The sequence below is a fragment of the Brienomyrus brachyistius genome, chromosome 17 (genome assembly GCF_023856365.1).
Source record: "Brienomyrus brachyistius isolate T26 chromosome 17, BBRACH_0.4, whole genome shotgun sequence".
NCBI classification, from domain to species: Eukaryota; Metazoa; Chordata; class Actinopteri; order Osteoglossiformes; family Mormyridae; genus Brienomyrus; species Brienomyrus brachyistius.
Window position 1 is genome coordinate 6,890,940 of NC_064549.1, and position 16,980 is coordinate 6,907,919.

Here is a 16,980-nt window from a genome sequence, read left to right on the forward strand (position 1 = left end):
TAAAACATGTTATGCTACATATACATTCTTTGATAAAATAATCATTTTATTCCCTAAATTTATAGACCTTTATCTAAAGATGAATTTAAATATTCCTAATGCAGCTTCCATGTTTCTCTCAGTGGTAGAACAGGCAGTAACTACAATATCCCGTAACATTTTGTAGACTGAAGTGCATTTCAATTTAAAAAGAATGAAAAATAATATGATATAACCAGTGACCTATTTTAGAGGAACCTAAATGAAAACCATTGCATGTAATACTAAATTAACTACGGCACAAAGGGGAGCAGAGTTTAGCCATATGATGGAGGGTTTCATAAGTTAGGGTCCAAACTGTGCATTACAGCTAGTACACTTCTTACCTAACCCTTCAGTTTAGGGTGATGGCGCGCCCTGTTACACATACTGTAGTTTGTTGCTTTACTAAAGTTTCCTAATGCTCAGCTTCACTGCATTACACTGGATTTTTTTAATTGCCCTTTTCTAACCTAACATTAGCAAATGGTTGTGAGACCTGGACACTTTACAATTTGAATAGACAAGTATAAGTTTTGATTTGCTTCGCGTAAAACAACAACAAACAGACCTCTGGGAGAAACTCAGGTGGTCTAGGTTTGGCGGATGGTCTCTGACAAACCAGAAGTAATTTGATGAACATCATCGCCGTGAGCACAGGCAAAAAAATCTCTTTTGTGCAAAGTATAAATTATAGCCCTTGTAGAAGTATCACGTTTGTCTTTGTAGCTGATAAACATACTTTAGCATTTTACAAGGGCCACAAATAACTTAGTTACTCAGTGAATACTCAAGTACAAATCATGAACTAATATAGTTTCTGCATGAAATGCATGAACCATCAATGTTGCAAAATGAATTTTATTGGTTTATTTATGGACATGTAAAAAGATATTTAAGATCCTTGAAATTCTACGTAACCTTTCCCCTTGGCAGGCATCTCCTTCATTGTTACATGAGGTCTCTCGCCTAGTTTTAATGACTATTTGCACGACTCAGACATTGCAAGCTATTTCCAAATGAAGGACGAGGGACAGAGTGCGATAGCTTACTTCATCTAGGATGACTGTGTAACTCTGAGAAACAACGGGGACCACACTAGAAGGAGTAATTGCTATTTTATTTTACTATTTTAAATCAAATTCATTCATCTTCTCACTACACAACCCTCCTTATAAACAAAATAAAGATTCAATCTCACAAGTGACAGGTTAGTTTACTGGGACAGAAATGAAGTAGGTCACTGCATGTCTGTTCACAATTCACATGAAAGATATGACTTATTCCGATGGAGCCCTTTCAAGAGAATGCCTAGCCCAGAAAACACTTCCCACTCACCTTCCTGTCTCCTGCTGCCTTATGCCTGATCTGCAGCACAAAGAGGATTGAGATAAAGCCTCATACGAATGAATAAATAAATACTAATGAATAAAGGCAATGCTTTTTTTCCAAATAAAGTCGCAAGAATGGAATTTCCACCTTTTTAAAATATGATTCACTGATGCGGGGTGGCATGGTTGGTGCAGTGGTTAGCACTGTCACCTCACACCTCTGGGACCCAGGTTCGAGTCTCCGCCTGGGTCACATGTGTGTGGAGTTTGCATGTTATCCCCATGTCGTTGTGGGGTTTCCTCCGGGTACTCTGGTTTCCCCCCACAGTCCAAAAACATGCAGAGGCTAAATGGAGTTGCTAACTTGCCCGTAGGTGTGAATGTGTGAGTGAGTGGTATGTGAGTGTGCCCTGCGATGGGCTGGCCCCCCATCCTGGGTTGTTCCCTGCCTCGTGCCCATTGCTTCCGGGATAGGCTCCGGACCCCCCGCGACCCAGTAGGATAAGCGGTTTGGAAAATGGATGGATGGATTCACTGATGGGATTTCAATGAGATGTGAATAAATTACCGCTAGTGAAAACATTCTGGGTAAACACAAAGAAAGAATGGACATTTTTTTCAACCGCATTGTGTGACAATGGGAACAGAAAGTACAGTTGATATACAGGAGGATTAGCTTATGTGTTGCCATCGTTATGCCTTACACTTGCTTCCAATTAATCCTATTACATTCATCTTATGCTGTTACTGTCTTAGTGTCAGCAAAAATATGACATTCATATTGGAAACAGGAGGTTTTTAAACTCCTCCACAAATCTAGATCTAAAAATATCATCCAAACCACACAGAGCCCTCATTACACCTTCTACCATTTCTGCACTGAACAAAGTTTAATATCATATTTAAGGGTAAATTTGTGTGAAAGCATAATTCCAGTTTATCTTTACATGGCCCAATGTGGTGATGTCATATGATGAAGACTGTGATTGGTTAAAGAAGTAAAAACGCAAGCCCCTCCCTTGTTGCCTCAGGTATTAAACTCCACAAAATCAGGATGAAATTTTGATTCTGCCTGCCAGGATCCTGTTCCCAGGTTCAGAGTTTTAGTTAGCTAGCCACTGTCTAGTCTCCAGTTTCGAGGGTTGTTTAGTTTTCGTACTGCTGCCCTGTTTACTGGTTGATGTCCCTGGTCTCTTCAGTGTTCAGCATTTTAGTCTCTTTTTTGTGCAGCTCATCTTGGAGCCATCAGCCCCAAGTCGCTATGGTTACCTTTTTCCAGTATTTTCAGGGGTCGTGGCTGGACGTCTAGTTTGGACAGTCAAGGAAGTCAATAAAACACATTTTAACTGAGAGTTATCAGTTACATGTGATAAAATGTGTTTATTTGAGGCGATCACTTTTGTGGACTCTGATTCACAAACAATCTAAAAATGAATAATACAAAATAGGAAACGGGTAAATGCCATTTGTGTTGCTTGCCAAGCAACACCGATCGTCCAATACAGTGATTTGCTGCAAGGTTGGACAGGAACAGTGCTGATACTGTGACAGTGGGGAGTGCTGAGAGTGAAAAGAGAAATAAAATGAACCAGCATATTTTAATGAATGTTTTTTATGCCATGCAACAATACATTTTTAAAAAGTGAAATGAAAAGTGCTTATGAAAGCTATTATATATTCATTTTAGAAGCCACATTCACCCTGCTCCCCATTCTTAATACACTCTGTCACCTTTAACAGACTGATCTGATTTAGAGCTTATTTATAAAGTCTTATTAGACACAGTTATACTGAGCATGTCAACCTGCAGCTTAAGTAAAACATAAGATTTGAATGGGTTGCCAGTGCATTACAATGTGCTCACACACAGTCTCTCTCTCTCTCTCTCTCTCTCTCTCACACACACACACACACACACACATACACATGCACACACACACAATCACAAATGGCGCGCCATGTGATTACAGCAGAGAACTGGAGACCGAAGCAGATGTAGGGGAAAAAAGTCCAAAATAGGCTATGAGGATTTGTGAATTTCAGTAATGGCACCTTTCTCCTTATGGTCTGGCAGTGGATGTAGGATTCACCTCATCATCAGCTTCCACCCCACTAATGGCATCTTACCCACATGATTATTATGAAGCTAAGCAGATTACGGCTGCCCCATCTGGCCTGAGTGCTGACAGCATCAGCTGCTATCATGCAAAAGGGAGCGCGGTGGTGCCGTCGTGATAATCCAGCATCATCTGCTTTTGCTGACTATTAAGACTCTCCTGTGTTACATACCGTCAGTTTTTGAAAAGACGAGTTGTAAGGGATTTGTTTAAGAATATGTTAGTAGATGCATAAGAAAAAGATGCTATTTCTGCGTTTTCATGATGGGTAAAAGCATCTGTTCTCCCTCCTGTTTCGCTCTTGGAAAGATGATGTGCATCATTTATATTTAATGCCGCACTTTCTCACTACTCCTTGAGTTTGCTTGTTACGGGACGCAACAATCTAATTCCCTAATTCTGTGACTTATTGTCGATGCAGAATTAAAGTGTTAACCCTAAAAACCTTAGAGGCCCTGTGACCACCACAATGTTCACTTATCACGATATATATATATACACACAAACAAACTACAACTACAACAATAACTAAGAAATTAATCAAATGAAAAAAATACAACTGCAATAATAAAATTAAATTCTACCATTCTACACAGTTCTTTCGTATCTTCCCTCTACCTCAGTCTTCGATGCATCAAAAATGTATACAAACCAGTTATGATTTTTGATAGTGAAATATTGCGTGAAAATTTATTATTAAAATTTTTTTTATTTATATTAGTGTATGGCTAATCACAAAGCACTCCGTTGCTGAAGGTGAATTGTACTTGCACAACTGTCTATAGGTGTGTGAATGGTGTGTGTGCATTGTGATGGTATAGGTTACCACCCTCGCGTCGCACTTCTGGGATAGACTCGGGCCCCCGTGACCCTGCACTGGACATGCAGGTATAGAAAACGGATGAACAGATAAGATTCTAAATATATGTTCTATTATAAATAATTTGAAAAGCACTAACTGTAACTGAAAACATCCTTAGATAAAGAAATACCTTTATATGACTTATATATACAAGGCTTGTCTCATTTGCATAAGAATACACTGGCTCCACAAGACAAAATAGGAATGACAAATTTTAAAGCTACTTAAAAATAAAATAGCTTTTTATGGGTGGCTTGGTGAACAAGGTCAGCAGTATTTTTATAACTTGTACCATAACGATCCATAAGCAGTTTTATTTTCATAAGTGAATAACAAAAGACTAACTATGTACTGTATGCTGACCCTATATAAGATTACTAACCAATGATACTGCTATATACCAAATACCTTAAATCATTTTCACAAGCAAGAAGCTGCTGTGATCCGTGTCATATAGCTGACACAACTAAAAAGGAGGTAGAGATTAGAAAGGGATCATGAGCCATGTGACTGATCACGTGATCCCTGATAGTGCAAAAACTGCAGATTATGCTTGTGACCTTCTTCCCCATTTCTCTGCTCTGAACAGTAGCTACATACAGAGCTGAACAGTAGGACACAGATAGAACCTGATCCACAGATGGATAAAGAACACATTGTATAGTGTGACCTGACAAGGCCAGCATTAAGAGAAAACTGTGGATATCATGAAGATATTGGATGTGAGTTCATTCTTGTGGCATTTATCCCGGAGGAAACCCCACGACGACATGGAGAGCATGCAAACTTCACACGCATGTAACCCAGGTGGAGACTTGAACTCCCAGAGGTGTGAGGCAACAGTGCTAACCACTGCACCACCATGCCGCCCAACTCATTCTTCTGGCAATGTTATAAAATCATTCCGTGAGAACTGAGTTCATAGTACTCACTGTGAGAGAATATTACCAAGATTCAGCTTCATACGCAAAATTTATTTTAAACTGACTTGAAGTGATTGTTAAATTATGGCATAAGATACAATAGAAGCACTTGTGAAACGGCCAGAACGTGACTGGATTGTTATTTTATTTTGTACACAAAAACCCTTCTATACTTCAGACATTAAGAACATGGGGGTATGAAAGAATCCTGCACTCAACAGGGGCTTGGGCAGTAAACCCAAGTACAATAATTGGGATCACTTCAGTCTCCCAAGTGGTCCAACACTCATATTTCTTTATAGCAGGGTAGAAACCATACAGGCTCTGCCGTATCTCTGAGGCAGGACCTTTGGGGGTCAGTTTATCATACTTTTGAACAGGAACCCCCACCTTCAGACTTAAGATGGCTCACTGTACCCTAAGGCAAAAATCCCAATTTTTGTTCCAGTTAAACCCCAGCCTTGTAAATCGATCACAGAACAAGGCTCATAATGTTATACTGGATGCCCAGGAAAATTACATAGTATATTTTGTATACCGATGTGTGGAAGGTGCTCTTCAAAATTATTGTTAGAGGAGAATTTTGTATTCAAGACCAGCTCTAGAGAAAACCATTTCACAAAAAAACACCTTCTGTTGTAAAGCTGCCAGAGTTTTCTCCCTGCTGTATGATTTCATTGCAGCAACATCAGCCGAGACGTTTAAGACAAGATGTTAAAAATGTTATATTAATATATCTGTCCCTACTGGGCAGAGCTGGAACTTAATTTAGTTATGTTGTGCAGCACTAGTCGGGCAGAGTGGAATACAGTACCTGTCCTTTATGTCTGCTTGATATATGGCAGGGATGGCCAATCATATCCACAAAGGGCCAGTGTGTATGTAGGTTTTAGGGGTAACCTTTAGGTTAGCAGTCCAAACCCAGGTGTGAGGACTTTTCATCCAATCTGTCCACTAATTAGTAATCTAATTAGGGAGTTACAGTGAAATCCCGCATACACACTGGCCCTTTGCGGATAAGAGTAGCCACCCCTGCTATATTGCATGCATAGGCTCTAGCCAGTGGTTGAAATTTCAGGCCCATCAAGTAAAAATCCAGACCAAGATTCTGTTTCAACCAACCAGATGAGTATAAAGAATCACAGACCTAGAGTACTCAGCCAGTTGGTTGAAACAAAATCTTGGTCTCGAAATTTACCTTCTCGGGCTGAAATTGCCACCATTTGGCTGTAAGAAGACCATCAACATAACCCTTCTTCCAAAACCTTATCTTGGACATGGATGCTGAGAGGCCTGTAAGTTATCACAGGCAGCAGAGAACTGCAGAGCCCAATCAAAAAACATGTCCCTGAACTGTGGGAGGAATCCCATGAAATATGGGGAAGAAGACAGTCCACACTCACTGAGGTGGAATTTGAATCTCCAATCCTTGACGTACTGTTCAAGAACATAGACATGCAGTTAGGTGAACCAGTGTCTCTGAATCGCCAATAGTCTGAGTGTGTGTGCGAGTCCTGTAACCACTTATCCTATTCACGGACGCAGGAGGCTCAGAGTCTACCACGCCAGCTACAGGCATGCTATGTATCCCTTTACTGAATAAGCCTTTTTCAAGTGGATGAGGATCATGTTTTGTATCGATGCAAACTTTCTGAAAAGAAAAACAAACAAAAAAGAAAAGAAACAAAACCATATGAACAGAAATATTATCCTCCAGGTGACATTGAAATGTTCAACAGAGAATGCCAACGGTTCAATTTTAGTAATCATGAATGGCTTATCGCGTAGGGTTCTAGGGGGCCTGGAACCTCTCTGAAGCACCATGATGCTCTAGGCAGAAATATAGTCCATACGGCAGGCCAGTCCATCACTGGTCACACACACACACACACGGTCATATATTACAGGCAGTTTGGTAGCCAGTTAAGATAACTGTGTTTCTTTCAACAGCGGAAGCAAACTGGAGTACAATAAGGAAACCCGGGGAGAGCGTGAACACCCCAGACACAGCAATGGTAGGCTGTGAACCCCAAACCCTGAAGGCATGAAACAACAGTGCTACTCACCTTCTTGTCCCAGAGGCTAAATGATCAAAAAGAAATGATTCTCCCACAGTGAGTGTACTAAGATTCAGTTTCATATATAAAAAAACATTTCTTGGTAGGTTGCATGGCAGATGAAGAACAACATGTAGTGATTGTACGTAGTGCTACAAATCAACCTTTTTTTTTATTTTAATGCTTGTCGAGATAAAACGATTCACAGTATAGCCCCAGTGGATTCACAGCATAGCCCAAGTGGATTCACAGCATAGCCCAAGTGGATTCACATCATAGCCCAAGTGGATTCACAGTATAGCCCAAGTGGATTCACAGTATAGCCCAAGTGGACTCACAGCACAATCCAAGTGGATTTCAAATTTTCTGCAATTACTGACATCAGTATTTTTTGAGAATTTTCCCTACCGAAAAAAATAAACCAGAGCCCCCACAACAGGTACAGAGTTTTAGGAACATGCTTCAGTCTTAGTGGTATTTAACCAGCTGGCCTTACTTATCTCTAACAGATTATTTAGTTTCATTAGGGCCAGCTGCAGCCATTAACTGACGAACCTGTGGGATGGCCATCAGTCACGAAGGAAAAATATAAATGACTCACACCCCTGGCCTGTATCACAAAGCAGGATTTCTTGCTTAGCCAGATAACTTGTTGGATTTAAGGTAGTCTGGGCTAAATGTAAGTGAATGAAGAGAAAGTCCATTTTAAGCTGGGGTACCTTAAATCCAACAAGTTATCAAGCTAACAAACAAGTCTGACTCTGCGATAGAGGTCCCCAGTGTTGTATCATTGCTCTACTTCCTATAAGCTGAAAAGTCTGACATAAAACGTGATTATTATTAAAACATTGAGAAAAAAAACAGAAAATAACTAATAATAGCGGTTATACAGCATGGGGAGCCATACCTAAAACATCTGAATGACACTGGAAAAATGTAAATAAGTGCAAAAAATCTTACAATCAAGATTTAGTTTCTAAGCCTGACTGAATATTTGGTCACAGTGCAGCATAGCAGAATAGCTTTTCAAACGTTTGGTCATTGCCATTGAAGGTGGGGCTGATATTTCGCTTTTCATGTTTCAGGCGTGTACATTCCATGTATCCTTACACATATCAGTTCCGCTGGGGGTTTTCTACATGTTTCTCGCCATGAAATCACACATTAAAAAAAACAACAACAAAATATCACTATACTGTAACTGTAATTGAATTTCCGCAATTATGCAATGCTACTGATTTTTAGGAAAATTGCAGACATACTGGATGTGCACAACCATTTGGTAAATTCTACACGGTGGAATCCTGAGAACATTTAAATGAGAGTTTTAATGGCAGAAGGAAAAATACACTTTTAAGAGGATTCAAGTAGCTTTGCTGCATGGTATCCTAATAACCAATACATTTTTAAGGGATTAATGGGGGTGGGGGGAGGGGTCATTTAATTTGGCTTCATTCATCCCCCCAATAAACAGACCTTTTATTTTAAATCGTGAAATTTTACAATTTAAATAAATATTAAATGAAGTCCCCCCAATATCAAACTGTATCCTATACTGTACCACTGATTTCATGCTTCTGTTAGATGTATAAATAATAATTATACAGTAAAGCTCAAGGGGCTGCCCAGCTACTGAAGAATCTCCAGCATACTTGTCTCCTTTTCCCTGGAAGCATGCCTTGGATGTCTGCTTGAAGACACCTCCAAGGACACCAAAAAGACATCCTTAGACAGCTGTGTTCCATGAAAAGCTGCAAACCGGGTGGGTGAGAGCCGTTTGTTTACAGATCCTATTTCCCTGACACGACGATGCCTGAATTAGCAGCCCGGTGCCCACCGCACAGTCATGTGCGACGGGTGGAGTGTGAGACAGGAGAATAGGGTGTGGTGGAAAGGAACGTCTAAAGTTGCAGGGATGTCACTGTAGGAGCCTTCTAATGGCAATCATCAATACGCATGCCAAATGGCAGGTCGACATTCCCCTCACCTCTTTTGGCACAGCAGAAGAAGAGAACGCGTCTAACTTGTTTATTGAATCTGAGAAAACATACTTGTAAATTTTGTGTAGTTTTACAAAGCGCGTGTTTCTACCTGTTTTTGAGCTCATGTGCTTCATCTGTAAAAACAGACATATTTAACAGTTTCCGTTCAAGTAAAACTTTTGTACAGCATGTATTAAGTGACTCTAATAGGACAGAGCAAATACAGTAGGTAGGGAGAGAACAGAAACTCCACAGACATGCAGACAGCGGCGTCGGAAGGAGTTTGACACTGCGAGGAGTTCAACATTGCCCCGGTGACAGGGGGGTGCCATGTATATCGTGACGTTACAATGGGCATACAAGCAATAGTTACATTGTGAAAGGATGCTAATTTGAAAGATTCCATCATTTAAAATAGGACTAACATTCTTTAGGATTCAGTGTCGCAACTAAACATAACTAAAAAAAAAAAAACTGATCCATCCGAAAAACAAGTTTGTCTGATACAGGAGTTCAGTCTTTGTTTGATATCTGTCCCATCTTCGCACTCCGAATGTGCAGCAAATTGCCTTTAGTAACATGCAGATTCATAATCAAAGATAAGGAACATGCTCTTATGTTTGTTTGTTTTTTTGTTTTTTTTGGGGGTGGGGGGGTCTGCTGATATTGGGGGCAACATGCCCCCCCCCCCATTTCCAAAGCCCCTGCATGCTGATTAAAAGCAGAGGTGTCAGGCCACAATCATATCAGTACAGCAAAGAGCAAACACACTGTTTAGTTTAATGACTGTCGAATTACAAAGCTTATAGACAGCTTTTATTTTAACATGTGGCTGTAAATTGTTTACTCGCTTGACCTTTAGTAGTGGTACTGTACACAACGGGGCACAATTCTTCATATTGAACCACGTGCATATTCTTTTGCTTTATGACACTATGCTTTTCCGCTACCTTTTGTAAAGTTTGCACATCAGATTTCCTGTCAAATTAACCATTTCACAAGAACCAGCATACCATTGTTACCGATATGTTACATGCACTTTCCAAGTTCCCTGGGCCCTAAAGCAAAGCAGCCCCAAAACACATTGAAACCAGCAGCATTTTCTGTGGTTTGAGATTTTTATGTTTGAAACTTTTGCCTTGTGCTAAACAATATTTAGCTTTTCAACTAAATAGCTCCACTTTTGACTCCGTCCGTCCAGAGTACATTCCAGAAGTCACGTGTTAAACCCAGACAATCCCTAGCAAACTTTAGACATTTCAGTCTCCTTTAATGTGTTCCAAGTTACGTTCTCTTCTCTATTCTTTCAAATATATTTTGCCAATTTACTTAATATTAATGCTGTGTTACTTACAGGAAAATCTTTTCCAAAAGGAAAATCATAAATATCATATCAATTACCCAGAAATACACATTTTAAGGCAATAACTAGCACAGCATTTCTGAAGATCAAGGTCCTGAGAAAAAAATCCATACTAAATCTCAGATGGCATTGTTCCGTTTGATACCACTAGCCAAGGCTAAAAAAGATCCTTAAAATGTACAAGCAAATGATAGAGATTATTTATGACTAGACTGCTCTGATACTTTGAGGATGGCCAGCGATATATGAAACATTGTACTTACATGAGAACAGAATGTTCCCAGCGGCTGCAAAATCAATGCTTGCGGATTGTTCTTCTAATGCTGAAATTCACTCATTGACAAAATTAATTAACAGAGCAGAGAATCGCCCCTCCAGGCACTGACAATATTTTTAGTGTCCTAGTTTCCAAGATGAAAATTATGAGAATAACTAGGTAACAGGACAACTTAGTGCTTTATAAATTTTGGTGTCATTAATTGACAAAAAAAAACACAACATTATTATTTAAGTGTTTCGAAAAGGGTCTTAGTGTAGGCCTGTTGAATCGTTCATTAGCTGAATCACAGACTGGTGGTGAAATACACCAAACTATTGAATAGATCAGTTTTCCTGACCTGTATAAAACAGCCAATTATGAATTATAGCGATAGACAGATTTCAAAAGCTCATAAACAGAGCATGTGATTTACTCGTAGTTAGGTCACTGAAACGTTGGGTAAAAACAAACAAATAAAGTAACGACGACAGTGAAACAGCTACTATTAAACTTCCAGAAAGGGCCAAGATAAGGAGTATATCTGAAGCAATGAACACTGCCTTATGAGCTGGATCCTCCATCTCTATGCATATTAATGTGCGTCTATGCAGCATGTATATCTTTAATATCACCTCAACATAATTACTGCTATAGGGGTTGTTATTAAATAAGAAGAGGTAAGTAAACACTCTGCCAGTGGTCCAGTAAGCGTACTGGAATTTCTCCAAAGTCAATCTGCAAACTGACACTAGAGTTCAGTTGTGTTTATGGGATGTCACGTTCACAAACGATCCACGTTTTGCTATAAAATCCATATATGTTATGCTGGGGTCAGTGTCAGTACCTCTGACTCATATGCAACATGCACGGGACATGGGAAAATACGCAATACAAACATAACCCTGCAAAATGTATATCAATATTTAAATTTAAATCCCTTTTAATTTGGTCATTCACACTTAAAGCAGTTCATATTAAATTAACAAATTAATGCGTCTAGCTATAGTAAAAGGATAAAAATGTGTAATCTTGATTAAACTGTGAGAAAAGAAAGATAAGTAATAAATAAGTATTAATTATTCAGGTTATCTTTAGGCATTAATTAAGGCTTAAGGCTTATTGTTACAGCATCACTTTTGGCAATTAATTTATTTATTTACGGATGCTTTTTTATCATGAAGTCAAGTACAGTTTAAAAAGTAAGGTCAGGCAATTTGTGGAGCAACTGGGACCTTGCCCAATGTGCTCAGTGATGAAAGTACTCCGACAGTCACAAGATTTGAACTGAAAATCTTCTGGTCACGGATACAGAGACCTAACATACAAAGCTATCGGTCAGATGCTTGTGGTTTTGTAAGTGTTTCTATATGGGGTTAAGTGGCTGGTGTGACTTAGTGATTATATCTTCTCTGTAATTGTCCACAGGTATTCCACACATTACGTAAAGGAGGTGAATGTGGGAGAGGCCTGAGGGTAGGGATTAGCAGGCTTGCTGATTGGTTCCCAGACGGAGTGAGCTGTTACAGGTGTAGGTGATGTACATGTAGGCGTTTGAAATAGTCAAAGGTTTGAAAGTCAAGTGTTTTAATTTGTGAGATGTGCCCGTCCTTGAAGGATTGTGCAGTGAAGGAACTGTTCCATGCATGTACTGAAGGAAGAGCGAGAGAGAGAGAGAGAGAGAGAGAGAGATTCCTAGTTCATATTATTTCTACATGGTGTATTATACTGATGTCTGTTCAGGACATTTGCACTAGAGATTTCTGTACAGGGAACATTGTGGGGTACAGAATTAACATTCTCCCATGCTGTGTAGATTTATGTCACAAATTGTGTTGTTACTATGGGCAGCCTATTGGAATGCTGGACTGCTAAGCAAGCCCTCACATGTGATCCGTTGAATGTTGGTACTCGGAAGGAGTTCCATGAAAAGTGTCGCCGCGGTCGCAATTGTTCTCTCGTAATGGTTTTATGTAAATTTTGCCCCATTCCGTCTTACTATACCTTTAATGTGTCATCCACTGAAGTTTTTCCTTTACATTTTTGTTTGTTTTGTCGCAGCCTGTAACACACAAGACTTCCCTGTCTGATCACTAGGTGAAACCCCCAGGCTTCTGCTCTTCCGATAGAAGGGATTCTCAGAGACTTTAGTAGAATGTAGATCAAGGTTTTACATGGCTGTTGTGAAGGCTGAGTTACGTGGGCCTCCACTCCCACGTCTTGTTTGGCCTTTTGAAGTTGCCAGAATATGTTAGTTCAAAGCAATAAAAAGCTGGCAAGGGAGACGAACCGCAATACTGGGAGTTAGGTCATACAAATTGATTGTGCGGAGTCTGTTTATGTAACTATATGACTGAATATATCACTGAAGGGAATCTACGGTACGCTCACGATACCTGCGGGAAACGACGAACCGATTCAATCATTGTTTCACCAAATTCTTGGCCAATCACATCCACAGTTTCAGTGGACCTTAAATCCGATTCAGGTCCACACAGTGAACTTTTAAGCACTAAACCTTTTTTTTCTTTTTTTTTTTTAATCTGACGGTGACAAAGGCGGGCATGCAGAGCTTGACCAGTGAAACAGAGAGATGCTTGTTTTCAAGCCATAGTAGCAGGAAAATTGGAAGTCGTGATGTATTCAAATGGAAATGAGCCAGATGAATGAAAGACTCTTGTGTCTGACAGTCTCAAAGCTGCATTGCCAGGGATACCAACCCTGGCGCAAAATATTTTTTTCAAACTGATCTGCACTGATTTAGGAAATGGTTGAAGAGTCTTACTTTATCCTTTTGGCTTTTGCATCTAATATGGCGCAAAAATGACAACCATTTGCTTTATAAGACATTTGACTAATTTAATTTCACTTAACACAACAGATTGTTTGCATTCAAGTGATGTCAAAGAGAATTCATTGTACTTAATTTTATAGCTAACTGAAGTCTGCTGTATGCATACATTGTACACACTGCATAAATAATATGTGTAATATTTTCTTTCAGCCGTGCAAGTTTATTATTTAGATGCCGGTACCATCTCCTACTCAGTTTTCATGATTATAAGAAGCACTGCAACAAACCTCACTGGGCCCTATTTTGCAAACCTTCTACACAAAACAGAAGCAAACACTCAAGTGATCTGCCTGCTCAGTGGGTCATCTGACTTAGACAAACATGACCATTCAAGAAATGACAGGTCTCACAATACTGTATGTTGAATGTGTGAAACAGGTTGAACTGATGCCTAGTATTAGTTCCCTAGTGAACCAAAAATGAGAGTTTAAAAGAATTACATTTTCATAAAATGATTACTTCTGCATAGTATATAAATATCACAATTATATCACAACAGAGCCCATGTAAGCCAAAAGCTGCATTTTCGACACATCTATCCATCAAACATTTCTCCTGAATTGTTTTGGAGTAATATATTTCTTATGTTGGAGTCATGAACATTGACCTCATCTGAAGCAGAGAACCCTGAAGGTCCCCACATTCTTTTAGGGTTTTTGTACTCCTTTGGGCTATGATGTGCCTTCCAGAGTTTTTTAGCTGGCTGGTATCACACTACTTTCTGAAATCTCCACTTCACAAACTAACCCCAATATAGTTTAAATGGAACCACAAGGCTTTAAAAATGTAGGTATTTACTAAATTTGTGCTGACAAGGTCACCATCTCTCAGTGTTTAGTGTATCAAAAGTTTTCAGTTAGTCATATTCTGTTGACGGGTGCCACTAGAGACTCTGGGCCCATATCACATAACACCTTGTGCCCCCAACCCAATTATGTTTCCCATTTTTTAGGGCCCTTGTCACTCAGGGGTCCTTGCAATCATCCTGTCTCTGTGGTGACCTAAGAGCCACAAATGCTCAATGATTCACAGAAATATGTGAACTTAATATATAAAATGAAGACAATTAGAAAAGTAAATCTGAAATAGATTCACTGATGACACAGCATTAAGCCTGGTAATACCGCAGTGAAAGAATGTAGTCCACTGGAGAGTTCCGGTACATACACGCACCATGGGCAAGCTACAGGCAGGAGATCACCCAGTGGCATGTTTTCAGACTATGGGGGGATGTACAAACATGGAGAGCCCTACATAGCTGGAGGCACAATTTTTTGTTTTGATCCCACAAGCCTGGGAGTATGAATCCAGTGCTACCTATGCTACCCACCCAGTCGCCATGCCAACCTATGCTACCCACCCAGTCGCCATGCCAACCTATGCTACCCACCCAGTCGCCATGCCAACCTATGCTACCCACCCAGTCGCCATGCTAACCTATGCCCCATCCAATCGCCATACCAACCTATGCTACCCCCCTAGTCACCATGCCAACCTTTGCTACCCCCAGTCACCATGCCAACCTATGCTACCCACTTGGTCACAATGCCAGCCTATGCCTGATCCACATTCTACTCCAAAATTAACAGTATGAAAAAGATGTGCACAATTTCATTCCAACATCTTCTTCCTTCCCTCCCTCACGACTTTTTGCAGGCAGTCCCAAAGGTCTTAAAAATTTTAGAGGCTATTTTTCAATCGTGATAATCGAGGTGGAAACATCCATGCCAAACATATTCCAGCTGCTGATTTTCAGGAGTACACAGTAAATTACAATTTCCACCCTATTGTTTTTGTCAATGCCTTTTCTATAGACTTCATACCACAACAATTCACTTTGTGGCCATATTTCTTCTCCAAGATCGCTGTATATTTTGGCTGTTATTGCTTGCAGATAAACTTCACCAAACACCCCGTTCGATAAGATTCATGCACGTGTTCAGATGGGGACCTTTTAGAAGCAGACTCACAATTATCGTCCATTTTCTAAAAAGAATGTGTTACAAAAAATGAATCTATTCAAAATCATAACATTAGCTGGAAACAATATACTGTTTTGTCATTAAATAAATACAAATATATGCTATATTATAACAGATAAGGGTAACTGGAGTACATCCCACTGCAGCTTGTCACAGATTTTTTCACCTTTGCTGATTAATACTTTCAAACATATATATACAGGTGTTGAAAACGATGTCCGTCATGATTCTTCACTAGTTTCAAGAGACTTTAATTCTTTTCTCTTATTCGCCACCAGGTTTCCCCTTTTATAATCCTATTGTTTGCAGTGCAAGGAATTTTGTATAACCAGTGACCTCCACTTCCATGATTTCCAGCTGCAAGCCAGCAAGCACCTCGGGTAATGAGACTGTCCCAGCTGGCTGTGGTCATGCCGCTGCTCGCTTCATTAGGGTTTAAACAAGGTTAGCTGCACGGAATAAAGAAAGAATTGGGGCGAGTGAGGTGCACAATTCGCAAGGAGCATGCCGTCGTAGGTTTGCTTGGGGTGTGGGGTCCTTTTGCCGCGCTGTTGGGTTTGTTAGGGTTCATTTGCCTGGCTGCCTTGGGCCTTGTCCAGGGGTGCCATGGTGGAGGAGGGGGGGTAGAATGATTTCAAGGGCCTCTGAGTGATGAGGGCCATGAAAAATTTGGAACATACTGTGATTGTATTGGCCTTGGTTGGGGGCCCAATATAATATGCTTCCATGGGCCCTAAATCACTAGCAAAACCCCAGTCTCCACCCCACCCTTGAGAAACTTCTCAGACAGATGCTAGTACAAGTACATGCGCTACGTAAACCTACAAAAACGTTCTGTGGTGGCCTACTCCTGAATGAGAACAGACACGCTTAAATTATGGAAATATATGGAAAATGCAACTGGCCGTGACACCCACGATTATTATTTATATCAGGTTATTTTATGCCATTGATCATGCTTGCTTGAGTCAACAAATCCATAAAAAGTATTACTGTCAAATTAATCGGCCTAGAATAAATACAAGATAGGGACCAAATCTAACTATAATTTCTTCTGCCAAATCAGTATAAAATACATTACAACATTGAACAACTTGCAGGCTATATCGAAATATGGTAAGGGGTAAATAGTTCCAACAGGCATCAACAGGATTTTTTTAGGTGAACAAAATTCATGCCAGTAAAATCCAAACGCATAAACTAGTGACGTGCAATAAGGAACAACGAGATTAAGA

General features: G+C 39.9%; 1 protein-coding gene across 3 annotated transcripts in view; it reads right to left on the bottom strand.

Moving 5' to 3' along the window:
* The window catches only part of igsf11 (immunoglobulin superfamily member 11), a 35,250-nt gene that overhangs the window by 14,096 nt on the left and 4,174 nt on the right, over nt 1–16,980 (bottom strand). The gene's annotated exons all lie outside the window — the stretch shown is intronic.